At 39.0% G+C, this 20,363-nt stretch overlaps 1 protein-coding gene across 4 annotated transcripts in view; it reads right to left on the minus strand.

Moving 5' to 3' along the window:
• Positions 1–20,363, minus strand: part of MAST4 (microtubule associated serine/threonine kinase family member 4) — a 231,976-nt gene that overhangs the window by 142,419 nt on the left and 69,194 nt on the right. The gene's annotated exons all lie outside the window — the stretch shown is intronic.

Below are 20,363 nucleotides of genomic sequence, written 5' to 3' on the forward strand. Positions count from 1 at the left end.
ACCTGGATTAAAAGAAGGTGAATGTGATTTTAAAATTGGAGGAAGAAGCATCAATAACCTGCTATCCTGGCAATACTTGTAAGTGGTCTGCAATCTTTAGAATAAATGGAGCATAGTGAAAAATGGGAAACCAAACTAATGATAATAAGTATAACAATCGGCCTTACAATTGACAACAAAGATATCAAAGTGGTGGATAGCTTGTGCCTTTTAAGATCAACCATCTATAGCAGTGATGGTTAACCTTTTCAGCACCGAGTGCTGAAACTAAACTAATGTGCCGAAGCACCGGAACCTGGAAGAGAGCAGCTGGCCAGTTCGTATGTGTGCGGTGGCCAGCTGCACTTCCGGGTTCCGTCACAAGCATGTGCACTGGGCAGCTGCTCTCTTCCGGGTTCCGGCACTCCGGCGCATGCGCACACTCCAGTTTCAGCACTCAGTGGTCTCTGGAACCCGGAAGAGAGGACTCTATGTATCACCTCTGGCATGCGTGCCATAGGTTTGCCATTATGGATCTATAGTAAAGAACAAGCAATAAAGAAATACATTACAGACTAGCATTTGATAGAGCAGAAGCAGGGTGAAATGCTCCCGGTTCAGACCAGATCAGCCCATCTGGTAGCGATGGCGGCGGGTGGTTCAAAGAAACGGTAGCAAAAATCCCTGCCCCCCCCCGCCCATGCCCACCCAATCACCTGGTTGCCTGCTTGCCACTTCTTTTTAGAAATGCTTTTAAAAGGTAAAAAAAAGGCTCTGACACTCACAGCTGAGCCGTGCGGCCGAATAGGTTGTAAACAAAATGCCTTTAAAAGTTAAAAAAAAAAAAGATTGCGCACCACAGCTGATCACCCCCATCCCACGCGCGCTGTTCTACTTACCGCGTACCTCCTTTTGGCATACACTGCACACGTGCACACCTCACATCTGGTGCATGGTGCGCACTGTGCATGCGCGCACACAGCAAGCATGCACAGCCAGTGAACCGGTAGTAAACCGGTTCAGATTTCACCACTGAGCAGATGTAAAGGCCATGATTTGCAAACCTTTGCATACCTAAAAAGAGCAGAATTGTACAACCAATGGTATTCCTCTGTGATACTCTATTGAAACAAAAGATGACCATGAAGAAGCAGGTTAGGAAGAGTATAGATACTTTGGAACTTTAGAGATGGAAAAAAACCCTGAAAATACAGCCCATAAAACAATAAATGAATCACAAATCAACCCAAAATTTTCACTCAACACACAAAAAAATCAAACTCAAATTATCCTATTTAGAACTCATTATGAGAAGACCTAGCTCTCTAGAGAAGGTTCTGATGCTTGGAAAAATGGAAGGAAAAAGAAGAGGACAAACAGCAACAAGATGGATGAACAGTTACAATGGTGATGAGTGCACCATTGGATGACCCGGCTTAGGGACAGATTGTCATGAAGAAAATCTATCTATGTGGTTTCTAAGACTAAATAATGACATGATGGTATTCATAAATTACATGGATTATATATTCTCTTGAGCTCTAATTAAACCAATACCATTCATTATTTATACTGACATCTATTACTTCTTAAAGGTTTGTTGCGCCAATATAGTTAATCAGGATGACTGTTTATCTTTATTTTGTCCATTTCCACGTGGATAACCTCAAATGAAGGATATTCACCATTATATTCTGCCTGGCTATCTTTGTGAGACAATAAGTGAATAATTACTAGAAAAGATGTTATGATCTGTAGTTACTACATGAATTACATATAAAGAAAATGCCACAAGTGCAAGAAAAATGATGTATTTATATATATATATATATAAATTTATATAAAAATAAAGTTATAACATTTTTATAACTTTCCCCACCTTATATTGTGAAATAGGCATTTCCATGGCTATGCATTTTTATACTAAAATGCCTAGTAGTAAAGCTACTATGAATTTTCCAATAAAAATGAAAAAGCTACTTTATCCTTTAATGCTACATTTCTTAATGTCATTCTGCTGCACAGGGAAGTCATATAATCCTTGGAAAGACGCAGCTGATACAAGAAGTTGCATACAGATGCTACAACCCGCCCCCCCCTCATACATAACAGATATATTTTTCATCATCAAATGCAAAACACTGCAAAGGCCTAATTGGAACTGACTTGATCACTCTGGGGAAACATCTTTGCCAGATAAAAATCAGGGGAATGCTACTTGATTCTCCCAGACACTACAGCATTCTCATCCTTTTGTATTCATTCCCTTTTCATTTCCATACTATTTTAACAACTATATTAAACTAAATATAGAAATAAATCTGCTGAAATAATTTAATGTACAACAATACACAAGGCAGCTCTTTTTCCCTCGTCTATCAACACCTAGTGAGATATTTAGAAGTGAGTATTCTACAACACTGCTTGCCTGTGGTAATGATCTGGATGGGAACCAATAAATTAAAGCCCATGCCAGCAAAATGGAGGTTTTGTTAATGGATGGCACTTCTATCTGGAGAAAATAGATTGGAATGGATAATCATGTGCTTCCTATTTTTCATTTTAAAAATCAGCAGAGATATTGCTGAGCACAAAAGCAGCACTTTCACTGGAACAATCTCTACAATGTTTATGATTTCTTACATGAAACAAGATTGACAGCTTATGAAAAAACCTGGCGACTTTAAAATAGTAAACCAGAAATTTTGAAAGTGATATGTTTACAAGTAAACCTCTCTAGCTTTTCACCTGATTCATTTAGTGAAAAAATGAATTGGGAATTTGTGTTTACCAATGTAGGCTGGTAAAAGTTCAGCTGGCAACTATCCCTTCATTTTGGTGTTTACTAAGTATCTTTTTGTACTGTCCTTTTAATTATTTATTCTGCTGCTGTTTGTTTCATCTACTATATTTGTAAGTTCATATAGTATGTCTCTGATATTTTATTTGATGCTTCTAAACTAATTTAACAATTTTGCAGTGTTTATGGGTTTTATTCCTCTTTTTTTAAGAGTTTTATTTCTGTTTTTTAATTTTATTTTCCTTGGAAAACTTCAATATATGACAACTTAAAAAATAGAAATGTTTAAAACATTCTGTTTGGCCTTTAAAACATATGTCTGTTCACTAGATCTACCTGTTAACATTTCTTGTGGACAAAAATAAAAGCAGTATTTCTGATACTGTATGCCTTTTGGATTACCCTTTCAGAGTTTCCAAAAATGTAAATGTTTCAAATTTGGGGCATCACTACTGCCTCTCTGTAAAATGATAAACCTTATTTTAGTATCATAGGGATTCCCATAAATGCACATGGTTTAGTTTACTCTAACCATTAACCTCTTTCCTAAGAGTGAGATTTAGTATTATAGGCACCAATATATTCTAAAATATATTTCAATATTCTGTTTTGTTCTCTATATTCTAAAGTTGTTTTACTGAAAATTTATATATCATTTTTGCAATGCATTCAAATGTATAGGAATTTCAGTATAAAATCCTGAATCACCCTTCCCCTCACTTACATAGTCTAGAAGTCAGAGCAAAATTAGTCTTTTACAGATTGAGTGTAGTTCTTCCAGTTATTTGTACAAAATGAATCAGTTCTATACTTTCTACAAACCACTAGGAACTTTATGAATCAATGGTGAAGTTTTGGTATGCTTCATCACTTGTCTTACAGCACAAATGCTTCCTTGCTCAGTTCCTAATAAATATACAAGTAGAACATTTATACAAAAAAAATCAAGGTAGATAGATAAGCTTTGTGACTTGACATTAGCCCCTCCAAGAAGTACCTCAGCTATTTACCTGCTGCTGGACTTTTCTTATTAAAACTTTTTTGAATTTATTTGAATTTTAATAATTTTAAATTGGGTATTCTGTTTTATTGGGTCAAATTTGACGGTTTTTAAATTTTTCGGCCATTATAGAATATGTTCTTTTAATTTGTTGTTTTAAAATTGTATATTGTATTGTTTTAATTTGGCTGTACACCGCCCTGAGTCCTTCGGGAGAAGGGCGGTATAAAAATCTAAATAATAAATAAATAAAAAGGAAGGTCTGATGCTTATAAATCAGTAACCTCACTATACACCTTCCAAAAGAAGTGGATATCATATAAGGAGATTCAGGTTTTGATTAAAGAAGAAAACCAAAACGACGTTTTTGACAAGCTGAAATTCTTAAGCAATATGAGGTCCTTCATCTATGTGCAGAACCAGGTACAGTATGAAGGATGAAACCTCAGCACCTGAGATGACTACCACTAGAGAGGCTATATGAAAAGCTGACAGATAAAAGTAGCAGGAAATGAAAAACTCAAAGAGCATAGCCATCAAATATGTAACAACATGAAAATAAAGCAGAGTAATGAACGCTAGATGAGTGAATGCCCCGCCAATCCAGTTTCAGAGGACTGGTTAGGAGTACAGGAAGAGGGTTTAGCAATCCTCTTGGAGAAGGCTGTAGGTTGTACATGTATGGATTGGGGGCCTATGGGTTTGAGCAAGGAACAATATAAACAAGGAAGAGGATGTTTTAACTCACCCTCAACCTAGCAACATTTCTCTCTTTATAGCCTTCAGGTACCAAGACAGAATCAAGCATAATCAATGCTACTTCAGGCCTGGGGCCTGAAATCTGATTCAAGAATTGTGTTATTCTAAGCCTTCACCCAAGCTCAGTTGTACCATATAATAAACTTTCATGAACAACACAAAGATTTCTCTAACTCATGGGTGTCAAACTCATGGCATCACGTTGTTGTCACATGACATTTCATGACATTTTTTCCCATTTGCAGAGGTGAGATAGACATGGCCTGTGTGTGGCACATCTGGTCTGAGGGCCGCCAGTTTGACACCTCTGGTCTAAATAATCCCTTCCTTTAAAAAAATCCTCCTAGAGCATAACTCCAAAATTAGATTAAATGACATATGAAAAAAAAACTATTTTTTTAAAAAAGAGATGATTAAAAAAATAAGGAATCGATCAATTTAAGATAAACATGCTGAACGTATGATGTTTGAAGGCTTCATTACAGGGCTATGTGCAATAATAAACTCATATGTGTGAATCACAGAGACCACAATGACGAACTAAAAATGCAATGTAATCCTATTCAAAATATCCTCAGATTCTTTTATCAAGACATATTGCTTGATAATAGATTTGACATGAAGGAACATTAAGTTTATGCTTTCCTTTCAAACAGAACACTAAATAGTCAGTTTGGTAACATATTGTACACATTATCAAGAAATGTTGGTGCAATTACAAAAAGTCATTAATGAGAAGTACGATACAGGCTACAGACATTTAGTTTGGCCAAATGCCAAATACTCTAGCTATTAACTTAACAGGTTTTGCTTCTGTTACATGAGGCTACAAGACTACAGAAATAGTGAAGCCATGGGGATTGTGTTAACCCTTTTGTGAAGCTTAATAGCTTTAATAATAGCAGGATGGACAATTAAAAAATGAAGAGCCTGGAGAAAACTTGGCAAATGTGCTAAATGTTTCAAAAACATAAGACAAAGCAAGCAAATACACTGTTACCTGGTACGCCAAGAAAAATTAATTCAATGGAAATTAAAAGCACATCCAGATACAACTAATTTGAGAAGTAAAGCCATATTTTGTTCAGAAGTATAAACTTCTAATAAGCAATTTAACTAAGAAGAAATAAAAAAGATAGCTAAATTTAGCAGTGCACTGTTCCGTTTTTTCCAAACCATTTTTCAATGAAAACCAATTAACAAACACTGCAATTTGTTTATGTACTTATGTACCAATAGGAATACCGCTAAGGTAGGTGGGGTTAGTTCAATCACAATTATCCTCCACAGAGCTCTAGAAGCTCATAACAAACTGTACAATCTCTAACACATGGAGAGAAAGCAGTAGAAAAAGAAAAACTGATATAAATTGATTGTTTTTAAAAAAAATAAAATAAAGGAGGTATTTACCAACTTCTAAAATGCTCCTAATAAGAATATAAGTTTTATTCGGAATAAGCCAGGTATGATTTTTTTTTAACTGACCAGAGGTCAGACTTAAAAAGGAAGAGTATAAAATAAAGGTTGGTATAGAAGAAACAAGGATAGAATAGAATAGAATAGAATTTTTATTGGCCAAGTGTGATTGGACACACAAGGAATTTGTCTTGGTGCATATGCTCTCAGTGTACATAAAAGAAAAGATACGTTCATCAAGGTACAACATTTACAACACAATTGATGGTCAATATATCAATATAAATCATAAGGATTGCCAGCAACAAATTTACAGTTATACAATCATAAGTGGAAAGAGATTGGTGACGGGAACTATGAGAAGGTTAATAGTAGTGCAGATTTAGTAAATAGTTTGACAGTGTTGAGGGAATTATTTGTTTAGCAGAGTGATGGCCTTTGGGAAAAAACTGTTCTTGTGTCTAGTTGTTCTGTTGTGCAGTGCCCTATAGCGTCGTTTTGAGGGTAGGAGTTGAAACAGTTTATGTCCCAGATGTGAGGATCTGTAAATATTTCCACGGCCCTCTTCTTGATTCGTGCAGTATACAGGTCGTCAATGGAAGGCAGGTTGGTAACAATTATTTCTTCTGCATTTCTAATTATCCTCTGAAGTCTGTGCCTTTCTTGTTGGGTTGCAGAACGAAACCAGACAGTTATAGAGGTGCAAATGACAGACTCAATAATTCCTCTGTAGAACTGAATCAGCAGCTCCTTGGGCAGTTTGAGCTTACTGAGTTGGCGCAGAAAGAACATTCTTTGTTGTCCTTTTTTGATGATGTTTTTGACATTAGCTGTCCATTTTAGATCTTGCAATGTGATAGAACCTAGAAATTTGAAGGTTTCTACTGTTGATACTGTGTTGTCTAGTATTCTGAGAGGTGGAAGTATGGAAGGGTTTCTCCTAAAGTCTACCACCATTTCTACGGTTTTGAGTGTGTTCAGTTCCAGATTGTTTTGGTTGCACCACAAGGCTAGTCGTTCGACCTCTCGTCTATATGCGGATTCGTCATTGTCTCGAATGAGACCAATCACTGTTGTGTCATCTGCGAACTTCAGTAGCTTAACAGATGGATCGTTGGAGATGCAGTCATTGGTATACAGAGAGAAGTGGGGAGAGCACACAGCCTTGGGGGGAGGGCTGTGTTAATTGTACAGGTATTTGATGTGATCTTGTTTAGCTTCACCTGCTGCTTCCTGTTTGTTAGGAAGCTTGTGATCCACTTACAAGTCTGTTCCGGTACCTGTAGCTGATTTAGCTTAGTTAGAAGAGTAGGAATTTAGCACCCACCCCCCTCCTAGAAGAATGAAAGATTTTAGAAAATATTTAAAAAGGCAGAATATATTTCCCTGGATGAGAAATGGAGAAACATGTTTTAAAGACAAAGCAGCTCCCTGCAACTTCTTGCCACCCCCCACCTTTGTCAATGGTCCACCATCATCTGCATCATAATAGAACCCATCTAGCAACTGAAACTCACCACATGGCACCTGGGAAGATTACATCAGCCAGCAAGGCTAGCTAAGACCCCCACCCCCTGGGAGTCTGACAGCCAATCAGGGTACTCTTCTTGTGCCCCAGAAAGTTCAAAGCTCAGAAAAAGCATAAAGCCAGGGAGCACACAGGATCACAGCCCTTTTCTGTTCAGGATCTCAAGCCATGTGATCCTGGCCACCATTAAACCATCTTTCCAAGCAGCCTCCATGTTTCCAGTGTCTTTGTCCCCACTTGGAACTGAACCCAGATGGATATTTCTTCCAACAATTGGCGACCCAGATGGGATTCCAAGCTAACCTAACCAATGGACCTGGCCCAGGTAAGCCTCCCTTGCTAGCAGCAGACCCATTGAGTCTGTGGGTAAGTTTTCCTGGACCTTGGCCATTTGGAACTAGGTTTTAAAGGGGTTTTGAGTGTTGAGCTCAAAGGCTGCTTGGAAAGAAGGTGAGTACCTCTAAATTTTAATTTTAAAGCATGGAAAAGTATAGGAAATATGTGTATGCCTGCATGTGTGTGTGTAAGAGAGCCCTTCTCCCAATCACAGCTGGATCTTGCTTCCTCTGTGCATTTCCTAACCGCAGAAAGACCAAAAGTCTGGAGAGCATGGGGGTTTTGCCAGAGCACAGGACCTTCTGTTAGGGAAGGAGGAAGTGTGTGTGTGGGATTCCACCTGAGGAAACAATCTGATTCCACCTCTTTGAGCAACCTCTAGCCGCACCTCTGCCTACTGCTAGCTCCACCAAGCTGTGACCGGTAAGCTAGAGAAAGCAAGGGGGGGAAGCCAAACGTGGAACTTTGTGTTTATCAGGAACGGGAGCCGAGTAAAAGGAAAGTGAGCGTGAAGGGGACAATTAAAAAGAGTAGAGTTTACTAGTGTATTTTAGAGAAAGCAAAGCAGGAAGCAGTGTTGAGGAGGTGCTCGTACCTGCTGGAGGGGCAGTAGGTCCTCTGGGATCACCTTTTTGATCCAAAACGAAGCTCCCTTAACAGGAAGGGGCCCATACTTCGACAGAAGGGAGTCGAAGTCCTTCCCAGAACTTTTTTTTCTGAAAACTGTAGGAGGGTCCACCCGGCTAAGCCAAAGTGAAAAATAAAACCTCACATCGGAGAGGGAAACATGGGAAGCAGTAGCTCGAGGGTGGCGGGAAATCCCCTAGGAGACCTGCTTGGGGCCTGGGATGCCAGGCGGCTGCCAGTTTTGCCTGGTATGCGGAAAAAGTAGTTGAGGAAACTATGTGAAAAATGGGCTTTGCTAAGAGATGAGAATAGGAAACAAATTTGGCTAAATAAAGGTACTTAAAAGAAAAGGGAAATATGTAAATAGGAATGTTTGGGTTTTTGTTTTGTTTGTTTTGTTTGTTTGTCTCTTTCTTTGTCTTCTATGGAACCACGTGGTCTGTCTGTTAAGATTTGTGCCTTCCCTAATTTAACTGAGATTTATGGCGGGAATGATCAGTGTGTGTGTAAATCTCAGAGTTTTGTTTTTCTCTTTGTCCTCCTTGTTTTTTATGTGTGTATGTCTGTCTTTGTGGGCCCTTGAGGTAATTGTAACTGTAAAATGTATCTGATCTCTAGAGACAAGAATTTTAAATTGTTAGGGAAAAAGAAAAACAAAAGGTTGAAGCAATGAAAATGGGAAAGAGAGAGAGAGAAAAAAGGAAAGAGCCTTTTTCCTGTCTTTGTCCGGCCAACAAAACAGTAAAGAGGACTTTTCATCCTGTTTCTGTTTTTTTTTCTCCTTCCCTCTCTTTATCTTAAAGTAACAACTCAAGTTTATGAGGAAATGTTTTAAGTTCACTTACAAGAGAAAAAAAAATTCAGTCTTGCATTTACTGTGTGTTTAAATGATTTTACCTGTTCATCCTCTTCCTGAAGCAGGTGAATCCAGTTTTTTCTTTCTCATCAGTTATGTCTCCATTTTGTTGAAACTGCATTTTGTTGAAACTGCATTATCTTTTAGTAACTGCAATATTGATGTGTTGTTTCTTTTCAAACTCTGCCTGCAAGATATCTACCCCCACCCCTTTAATCCTGTTACAATGCCTTTCCTGAGAAGATTACCCACAAAAGTGGGGAGGAGATCCTGTTCTAATGTCTTTCAGCCCTGAAAAGATGACTCTGCAACTGTGGAAGCAGAGCACATGGTTCCAGATGCTGCCCCCAGAGGAGACCTTCCATTTGTTGGAGCCAGGAATTGAGTTTGAATCCAGCCCCCACTGAAAGTCATCACAGCAACCAGAGTGGAGCAGACCTTCCAAGCCTGACTAACCAGCCTTATCACCAAGCATGCTACCCAGCAGACATGAAAGAAAGGACCCTGAGATGTACAAGTAAAGACTAAAAGACTCTTTTCAATTCCCAGAAGACAGCTGGAAAGACTATGGTGGGAGGGTGGAAATTCATTGTAAGGTTTTCTGTCTTGTCTCCTTTATATTGTAATCAGTCTAAAGTATTCATGTAAGGATTGTATTTGAAAGTGGCTGCCACAGTTAGTTCTGAACACCTGAGATTTCTGTCTAATGGTAGGGAAATTTGTCCAGCATGTTTGTATTGTTTGTATTGCCTGAATTGTAAAGGTAGCTGCATACACAGGCACACAGAGAGAGACACACCATTCAGAATTAGACTGAAACTATTCCCTTCACTTACCTCCACACAAGACTTCCCCTAGGTTGATTTTGCTCTGTGGCACTAAAAGCCCAAGGAGCCAGAACTCCCTGCTAATTCCATGGGGGAGGGGCATCCCCCTCAGGCAATTCCTCTCTTGAAGAGATAGCAGAAAAAGTGATATCCAAAACCCAAGCCCTGACTGACTCACAAATGATGCTGCCCAGTTGCCCAGTAAAGCAAGATATGTTGCACTGGTGGTCTCATGAGTAGAAGTCCCAGGGCTCATTGTGTGTAATTTAAAAAAAAAAAAGGAAAAAGCCTGGATTGCATACTGATTAACCTCAATTTGGACTAAAAAAAATCTGGATGCACTAAAGTAAGAGCTAGGGCAGGTTCAGTAACCAACCCTTGGAAATGGGCAGCCTGTAATTTAAAGGAAAACCATGGCTGTGAAAATTTTGGGATGTGTGCTTGCTTGAAACCTGACTGGAAGCTCACAGAAAGTGATATCTAACAGCTGAAATTAATTGGCATAGAAAATTGGATACTGTAAAATTCTTACCAGAACTTTTCCCCTGGCTGCTAGACCTTCATGGTTGAAAGCTTTTGGGAGCCACTGAAGGAATCTTTTTTCTGTTGTCTCTATCAATGGCTTCCTTTGCATCAGAAAAATTAAAAGCACCCATCAAGCCTCCCTGATTTTATCAATTTTAATTTTTTGCCAAGAGCATGTTTCAAAACTCAACGTTTTGAAAAAAAAAAGTAGGGATTGTAGGAATTTAGCACCCACCCCCCTCCTAGAAGAATGAAATATTTTAGAAAATATTTAAAAAGGCAGAATATATTTCCCTGGATGAGAAATGGAGAAACATGTTTTAAAGACAAAGCAGCTCCCTGCAACTCCCTGTCAGGAAATTTCTCCTTAGTTCAAAGCAACTTACAACTAAGGAGAAATTTCCTGACAGTTAGAACAATTAATAAGTGGAACGACTTGCCTTCAGAAGTTGTGAATGCTCCAACACTGGAAATTTTTAAGAAAATGTTGGATAACCATCTGACTGAGATGGTGTAGGGTTTCCTGCCTGGGCAGGGGGTTGGACTAGAAGGCCTCCAAGGTCCCTTCCAACTCTGATGTTATGTTATGTTATGTTAAACTTCCTGCCACCCCCCACCTTTGTCAATGGGCCACCATCATCTGCATCATAATAGAACCCATCTAGCAACTGAAACTCACCACATGGCACCTGGGAAGATTACATCAGCCAGCAAGGCTAGCTAAGACCCCCACCCCCTGGGAGTCTGACAGCCAATCAGGGTACTCTTCTTGTGCCCCAGAAAGTTCAAAGCTCAGAAAAAGCATAAAGCCAGGGAGCACACAGGATCACAGCCCTTTTCTGTTCAGGATCTCAAGTCATGTGATCCTGGCCACCATTAAACCATCTTTCCAAGCAGCCTCCATGTTTCCAGTGTCTTTGTCCCCACTTGGAACTGAACCCAGATGGATATTTCTTCCAACAGAAGAATGTCTGGAATGATGGTATTGAATGCTGAACTAAAGTCTACAAAAAGGACCCTTGCATAGGTCTTTGGAGACTCAAGATGTTGTAGGATGTAGTGCAGAGCCATATTAACAGCATCATCTGTTGATCTATTTGCTCGGTACGCAAATTAGGGCCGTAATAGCTCAGGCTGTAAGGAGCCTGTTATTAGAACACAGTAGCCTGCAATTACTGCAGGTTCAAGCCCGGCCCAAGGTTGACTCAGCCTTCCGTCCTTTATAAGGTAGGTAAAATGAGGACCCAGATTGTTGGGGGGGCAATAAGTTGACTTTGTAAATATACAAATAGAATGAGACTATTGCCTTATACACTGTAAGCCACCCTGAGTCTTCGGAGAAGGGCGGGATATAAATGTAAATTTAAAAAAAAAATTGCAAGGGGTCTAACAGTAGATCCGTGATGGTTTTCAAGTAGGAAAGCACTAGCCTTTCAAAGGTTTTCATGACTACAGATGTTAAAGCAACTGGTCTGTAGTCATTCAGTTCCTTGATGGTGGGCTTCTTCGGCACTGGGATGATGGTAGAGCGTTTGAAGCAAAAAGGAACATAACACATCTCTAGTGATTTATTGAAAATATTTATTTTTATTTATTTATTATTTATTTTATTTATTATTCGAATTTATATACCGCCCTATCTCCCAAAGGACTCAGGGCGGTTCACAGGCATATAAAACATCAATATACAAATTAAAATAATCCTTAAAAAACTTATTCTAGCGCCCGAATTATTAAAAATAGAAATATAAATATAAAATATAAATATTAAAATCAATTTAAAACCCCTCTAAATTTAAAATCTAAGCCAGTCCTGGCTTAGATGGGTGAAGATGGGGGCCAATTGGTCAGCACAGACTTTTAAGCAAGAAGGAGTTATCTTGTCTGGGCCTGGAGCTTTTCCTGGTTTTTGTCTGTGAAATAGGTCCTGCACTTCCTTTTCTGTGATCACTAGGGGTTGTGAACCCAATGCAATGGGGTCAGGATACAAAAGGTAATGAATGATTGTGGGTAGGTCTAGGATCTATCTTCTTTCATGCTCTCATGGTTGGAAAGTTCTGCTTTTTAAACCATGTTGAACCGATCTTTCGAGCTATAGTATAATTTTCATGAATTTCACATCTCACAATGCATGACATTGTGCCACTGATTTTGGCAACTGTAGGGTTTCAGTGGTTTAAAAAATGGGTCTTTGGGGCCTCAAATAATTCTAAGCCTCTGTTACTTTGGACCAGAATGTCTCTTTAATCCCAACCAAAACTTTTCAGGGTTCTCGGGAATTACTGATCTTGAGAAGAAGGCTTCTGAAGATAACTCAAAAGACAAATTATTTTATAGAAGGTAGTCTTTCAAATATTTTGCCTCTAAAGCATTTAGGTTTAGAATTATTTGTACTTAACTTATACACTCCAAACTCTGAAGTCTTTCAGCAGTTAACAACAAAAACGAATTTAAAATCAAGATTTTAAAACTGTAAAAATAACAATTAAGACAAACAAGTAAAATAAACAAAATTATTAATATTACCAGCTAAAATCAGCAGTTAAGAGTCTATACAAAATGATGTGTTTTAACTGTCCTTTTTAAAAGCTAGTAAAGCTTTTAAATGCTAATAAAAATGTAACATCACTCAACTACACAGGATGTGAATTCTAAAGAGTTTAGGATTTCTATAAAATGCACCGGTACCGTATATGTGGTACCTTGCTCAATAGTAGTACCTGTGAGAGGGATCTTGGAGTTCTAGTGGATAACCATTTAGATATGAGCCAGCAGTGTGCAGCAGCTGCTAAAAAAGCCAACACAGTTCTGGGCTGCATAAACAGAGGGATAAAATCAAGATCACGTGAAGTGTTAGTGCCACTTTATAATGCCTTGGTAAGGCCACACTTGGAATATTGCATCCAGTTTTGGTCTCCACGATGTAAAAAAGATGTTGAGACTCTAGAAAGAGCGCAGAGAAGAGCAACAAAGATGATTAGAGGACTGGAGGCTAAAACATATGAAGAACGGTTGCAGGAACTGGGTATGTCTAGTTTAATAAAAAGAAGGACTAGGGGAGACATGATAGCTGTGTTCCAATATCTCCCTCAAAGAAGAGGGAGTCGGGCTGTTCTCCAAAGCACCTGAGGGTAGAACAAGAAGCAATGGGTGGAAACTGATCAAAGAAAGAAGCAACTTAGAACTAAGGGGAAATTTCCTGACAGTTAGAACAATTAATAAGTGGAACGACTTGCCTGCAGAAGTTGTGAATGCTCCAACACTGGAAATTTTTAAGAAAATGTTGGATAACCATCTGACTGAGATGGTGTAGGGTTCCTGCCTAGGCAGGGGGACTAGAAGGCTCCAAGGTCCCTTCCAACTCTGTTATTATGTTATGTTATGTTATGTTATATGCAACTTCTATTTACAAATAGATTGCAGCATTCTGGACCAATTAAGATTTCCAAACACACTTAAGAGAATATTATCACAATACCTTTCAACACCTTTCAAGGTGCTAACCAGCCCCAGATCTGTGTGTTTCTCTGTGAATCCTAAGCAAGTCAGAAAAGCCACTTTATGAAAGGCTCATTTATATAAATAAATAAAACTTCAAACAGTCACTAAACGAATGGTTATAAATCAAGGAGTAGCTGTATAGGAATGGCACAAAGGCTTACATCTTTCATTGTTCTTTTTCCTGGTGCATCTACCAATATAAAGGTAAGCAATTTGCAACCCATCAGTTGCATATGAAATCCATGTGCCCAAATCACATTGCTGAAATCCAAAAACAAAGCCACCAGTTTTCAGCAACATTTTTTATCTATTTATCTATTTGACTTACAAAAGCACCATATTCCTATATTTGAACAATCATACAAACATATTTGTGAACATATTCAGTTTGCTTCCCAATGATAATATACCATGGGACACTTGAATGTCAATTAAAATGCCCACACACACAAATGCAGTTTGCACTTCTCCATGCAAGACTAGCGCACAATCTGGGAGTCCCCTAGGCTTAAAGAGCAGATGACAACTTTTGGCCAAAAGAGTCTTTGCAAAGGTTCGTCTAGCTGATCCAGAATGCCCTTCATCAGGCACTCATTCATGCCATTCTCACCTCTCAACTGAACACCTGAACTGCAGTCTACACAGGACTGTCGTCCAAGAACACTCACCCAATGCAGTGGCATGGGCAGTGATAGGTAACATTGCAAAACATCCACATGTTCCTGCTACTTTGCCTGCTGAAGTACAATTGGTTTCCAGGTAGAATCTGAGGTATAAGTTATAAAATCTTTCATAGCTTAGAGCCTGGCAACTTGAACATCCTATGTCCATATGTTGCTGCCCATTCAATGAGGTCACATTGATGGACATTCTCCATATCTCACAGATTCAACAAAAGTCAGGAAATCTGCCTTCTTTCTAATGGCTCCTGTCCTGTGGTATTATATCAATTCAGAAATCCATATTGAACTGAATAGAATAGAATAGAATAAAATAGAATAGAATAGAATAGAATAGAATAGAATTTTTTATTGGCCAAGTGTGATTGGACACACAAGGAATTTGTCTTGGTGCATATGCTCTCAGTATACATAAAAGAAAAGATACGTTCATCAACAATTCTAAGATACAACACTTAATGATAGTCATAGGGTACAAATAAGCAATCAGGAAATAATATCAATATAAATCGTAAGGATACAAGCAACAAAGTTAAAGTCATACAGTCATAAGTGGAAGGAGATGGCTGATTGGAATAATGAGAAAATTAATAGTAGTGCAGATTTAGTAAATAGTTTGACAGTGTTGAGAGAATTATTTGTTTAGCAGAGTGATGTGGCGTTCAAGAAAAAACTCTTCTTGTGTCTACTTGTTCTGGTCTATAGTGTCATTTTGAGGGTAGGAGTTGAAACAGTTTATGTCCAGGAAGTGAGGGTTCTGTAAATATTTTCACAGCCCTCTTTTTGACTCATGCAGTATACAGGTCCTCAATGGAAGGCAGGTTGGTAGCCATTGTTTTTTCTGCAGTTCTAATGATCCTTTGAAGTCTGTGTCTTTCTTGTTGGGTTGCAGAACCAAACCAGACAGTTATAGAGGTGCAGATGACAGACTCAATCCTTCCTCTGTAGAACTGGATCAGCAGCTCCTTGGGCAGTTTGAGCTTTCTGAGTTGGCGCAGAAAGAACATTCTTTGTTGTGTTTTGTTGTGTGAAGAAACGGGATAGGAAGTGCATCAATGTTTCTGAACGTTGGTATTTGAGAAGACTCCTGAGAATAACATGGACAGGCCACAAAACAAACAAATGGATCACGATATAAATCAACCAAGAGTTTGCACTCAAGACACAAATGACCAGGCTCAAATTATCCTACTTTGGATGCATTATGTGAAAAGCTTTCTCTCTGGAAAGATTCTAATGCTGGGGAAGATGGAAGGAAAGAAAATCATCAGTAGCAAAATGAATGAGTCAGTTACAGTAATGATAACTACATCACTGGAGGAGCTGAAGAATCAAACTAAGAGACAGATCATCATGGAGAAAATATAACTATGTGGTTGCTAAATACTAAGAAAGACTTGATAACATATCATCATTATCATCAGAGATCTCTACTTTTTCCACCCTTTTGATTTTCCACAAGGTATTAAATACCTGGTTGTTTCCCTAAACTTTGGTTTGGATGGCAATGGATTGGTAGATTGGTTTTTGGTTCTGTCTTCCTTTCAGCTGTACTCTTCTTCTTTGCTATAAATCATTTCCTTTTTCACTGTTCAATTGTAAATCATCCAGAATCACTGTAGGGTAAAATAACTTTGAAACTGAAATGATTTAGGTAAAATATTTACATTTTTAAAAAATAGTCTAATGTAATAAATTTCAAAACTCAACAAAGCAGGGATCCCAGGACCTATGATGCTACTCAAAATAATAGTGAATTTACCACCTGCAATTTTTAAAAGTTATTTATTCCAGGATCGGTGGGCTCTCAGAAGAGTAAAATTATTTTATTTATTTATTTATTCATTCATTCATTCATTCATTCATTCATTCATATTTTTATACCGCCCTTCTCCGAAGACTCAAGGCGGTGTACAGCAAATAAAACAACAAAAATCCAAAAAATTAAAATACCATAACAAGTTTAAAAATCTAATTCAACCACTGTATACTTAAAATATTAGCTAAAATTTTTCAAAAGCTAAAACCTTGTTAAAAAACCCACTAAAACCCCCCATATTAAAATCAATCAGGCCAGCCCTGCTTGGTGAAAAAAGAAAGTCTTGAGCTCGCGTTTAAAGATCCGGAGATCAGGGAGGAGATGGAGTCCCACCGGCAGCTCATTCCATAGAGCCGGGGCCCCCACAGAGAACGCTCTTCTCCTGGGGGCCGCCAGCCGACATTGGCTAGCCGACGGCACCCTAAGAAGGCCCTCCCTGTGAGAGCGCACTGGACGTACCAGACAATGGGAGGTAACTGGCGGCAGCAGGCGGTCCCGTAAATATCCCAGTCCAATGCCAAGGAGCGCTTTAAAGGTGATAATTATGTTGTTGGTTTTTCCAGCATTAGCTTAAAATTCCAGGAACTTGACTATATGTTACATTTCCTATTCGTTTCAGCTGTCACTATTTCAAAGTGACAGCTGAAACAAATATTCAAAAAATAAAGTGACATTTCTGGTCTCAGATACTAGGTAGTGCTGCACTTATCATGCAACTTAGCTCCTTTTAAGATGGACTGTCTAGTGAAAATGTTTCAAGTACTCTTTTAAGAACTATAAATATTTGAAAAGTTTTACTCAAAATACTCAAAATTTCTGCTACCAGTTTTCCAGAACTGGTCAGAACCTGCTGAATACCACCTTTGATTATGTAACTTATATCCATTAACTATATTATATACTGGTATTTTATTTATGGCCCAAGACAATTCCTCTGCACTCAGTAAGGCCCAGGCAAGCCATTCGGTTGGATATCCATGCTCTAAACTGAATGTTATCAGACTTTGAATAACAATCGTTAGACTATCTCTTTTGGAATAAGACCTTCTAGGCATAGTATTCTTAATTCTGTGCTCTACTGCCAGGTAAAGTCATATCTAAAATAATCTCCCAAATTTTCATTTAATTCTTTTCAGAAGTACAATCCTATCTTTTTCTTATTTAAAAAAAAGGTTTAAAAAGCCGTCTGAGTCAGGTTAGCTCACTGAAAACCTTGTATGCCAGAGGTCACATAATATTTCAGAATGCCTTAGGTTACTTTTGAAGAGACTCACAACTGTAAAATAATACTGAACTATAGCCATGCTTCCTAAGCAAGTTCAGTTGAATTGAGCAATGAAGGAGGATAATTAAAAGACTGCAGAGTTCAAAGTGTTGTTGCAAACTTTCTGATGAGTATTAATTGAATTTTTTTTTGCATCACTGCACTATTATAATGTATATTTATAAATATAATTTATCTTTCTGTCATAATTATATAATTCTATTAAATAATAAAGCAGGATATATATGTACATATGATACACAATTAGCATGCAGATATCCTTCTCCCAAATCATGTAGGGATTTGTTTGTAGGTAATACCGGTAAATAGCACACTGAACTCCCAGAGGGGACCAGCCTGCATTGAATCAACAAGATGTATTGTTCTCAGGATTCTATAGGAAGTGACTAGTTCACCAACATCTGCTTCTGATAAAATGATTAGATTTTACATTTAAAACATTAAGGACGGTTCCTAATTTGTACCAATAGCTAAAGATTCAGTTTCCCATCAGGCAGTTTTCTAGAATGGTCCTTCAAAGTTTGTCAACCTTTTTGAAAATATCCCTGACAATGGACTGCTGGAGTCCAAACTCTCTGGAAATAGTTTTGTAACCTTTTCTATCTTGGGGAGCATCAACAATGGTCTGTCAGAGATCTTCAGAAATCTCCTCTGTTCAAACCATGAGACATTTGCATCTACCTATGTTGTGAAGAACAACCTTTGATGGTGAACATCAGAAATTCTGATCTTTAAATAAGGCAGGACCTCCTACCTGATTATCATCCCACTGATTAAAACTTCTGACTCTTCAAATGAATCCTAGAGATTCACATCCTTTTGCCACCCACAAATATGTAGATTTGGATCATTTTCCTCAATAAATACATATTCACCTTTATAAATTTATGTTCATTAAGCATGATAAAATGCTGCTTCATGTTATTCAGATTTCAAAAATACATTTGAAGATGCGATGGCTCAGTGGCTAAGACACTGAGCTTGTTGATCGAAAGGTCAGCAGTTCAGCAGTTCGAATCCCTAGCACCGCGTAACGGAGTAAGTTCTAGTTACTTGTCCCAGCTTCTGCCAAACTAGCAGTTTGAAACACTTAAAAAATGCAAGTAGAAAAATAGGGACCACCTTTGGTAGGAAGGTAAGAGTGTTCCATGCGCCTTTGGCATTTAGTCATGACCACGGAGACGTCTTCAGACAGTGCTGGCTCTTCGGTTTTCTCAGCCCTCTTTTTGACTCGTGCAGTACACAGGTCCTCAATGGAAGGCAGGTTGGTAGTAATTGTTTTTTCTGCAGTTCTAATTATCCTCTGAAGTGCTGATGACCTGAGCTGAACCTCCCCATTTAGTTCCACATAATTTGTGGAATATGTTGCTCCTAGTATTGATTTTTTTATTTATTTATTTATTTATTTATTCGCATTTTTATACCGCCCTATCTCCCAAAGGACTCAGGGCGGTTTACAGCCTGATTAAAAAACATACATATAGATACAGAATAAAACATCAATTAAAAAACTTATTAAATAAGGCCGAATATTTAAAATAGCAATAAAAGTAATAAAACCCCAATCAAAACCAAATTCAAAATTTAAAATTCTAGTCCAGTCCTGCGCAAATAAACAGATGTGTCTTAAGCTCGCGGCGAAAGGTTCGAAGGTCCGGAAGTTGGTGAAGTCCTGGGGGAAGTTCGTTCCAGAGGGTGGGAGCCCCCACAGAAAAGGCCCTTCCCCTGGGTGTCGCCAGTAGGCACTGCCTGGCCGACGGCACCCTGAGGAGTCCTTCCCTGTGAGAGCGCACGGGTTGGTGAGAGGCAATCGGTGGCAGCAGACGGTCCCATAAGTAACCTGGCCCTATGCCATGGAACGCTTTGAAGATAGTTACCAAAACCTTGAAGCGCACCCGGAAGGCTACAGGTAGCCAGTGCAGTCTGCGCAGGAGAGGTGTCACATGGGAGCCACGAGGGGCTCCCTCTATCACCCGTGCAGCCGCATTCTGGACCAACTGGAGCCTCCGGGTGCTCCTCAAGGGGAGCCCCATGTAGAGAGCATTGCAGTAATCCAGACGAGATGTCACGAGAGCATGAGTGACCGTGCATAGGGCATCCCGGTCTAGAAAGGGGCACAACTGGCGAACCAGGCGCACCTGGTAAAAAGCTCTCCTGGAGACGGCCGTCAAATGGTCTTCGAAGGACAGCCGTCCATCCAGGAGAACGCCCAAGTTGCACACCCTCTCCATTGGGGCCAATGACTCGCCCCCAACAGTCAGCTGCGGCTGCAGCTGACTGTACCGGGATGCCGGCATCCACAGCCACTCTGTCTTGGAGGGATTGAGCTCGAGCCTGTTTCTCCCCATCCAGACCCGTACGGCTTCCAGACACCGGGACAGCACTTGCGGCCATTTTATCTGGATGTATCTTATATGAGAGATTC

This window comes from Ahaetulla prasina, chromosome 2, assembly GCF_028640845.1.
Source record: "Ahaetulla prasina isolate Xishuangbanna chromosome 2, ASM2864084v1, whole genome shotgun sequence".
Classification (NCBI taxonomy): Eukaryota; Metazoa; Chordata; class Lepidosauria; order Squamata; family Colubridae; genus Ahaetulla; species Ahaetulla prasina.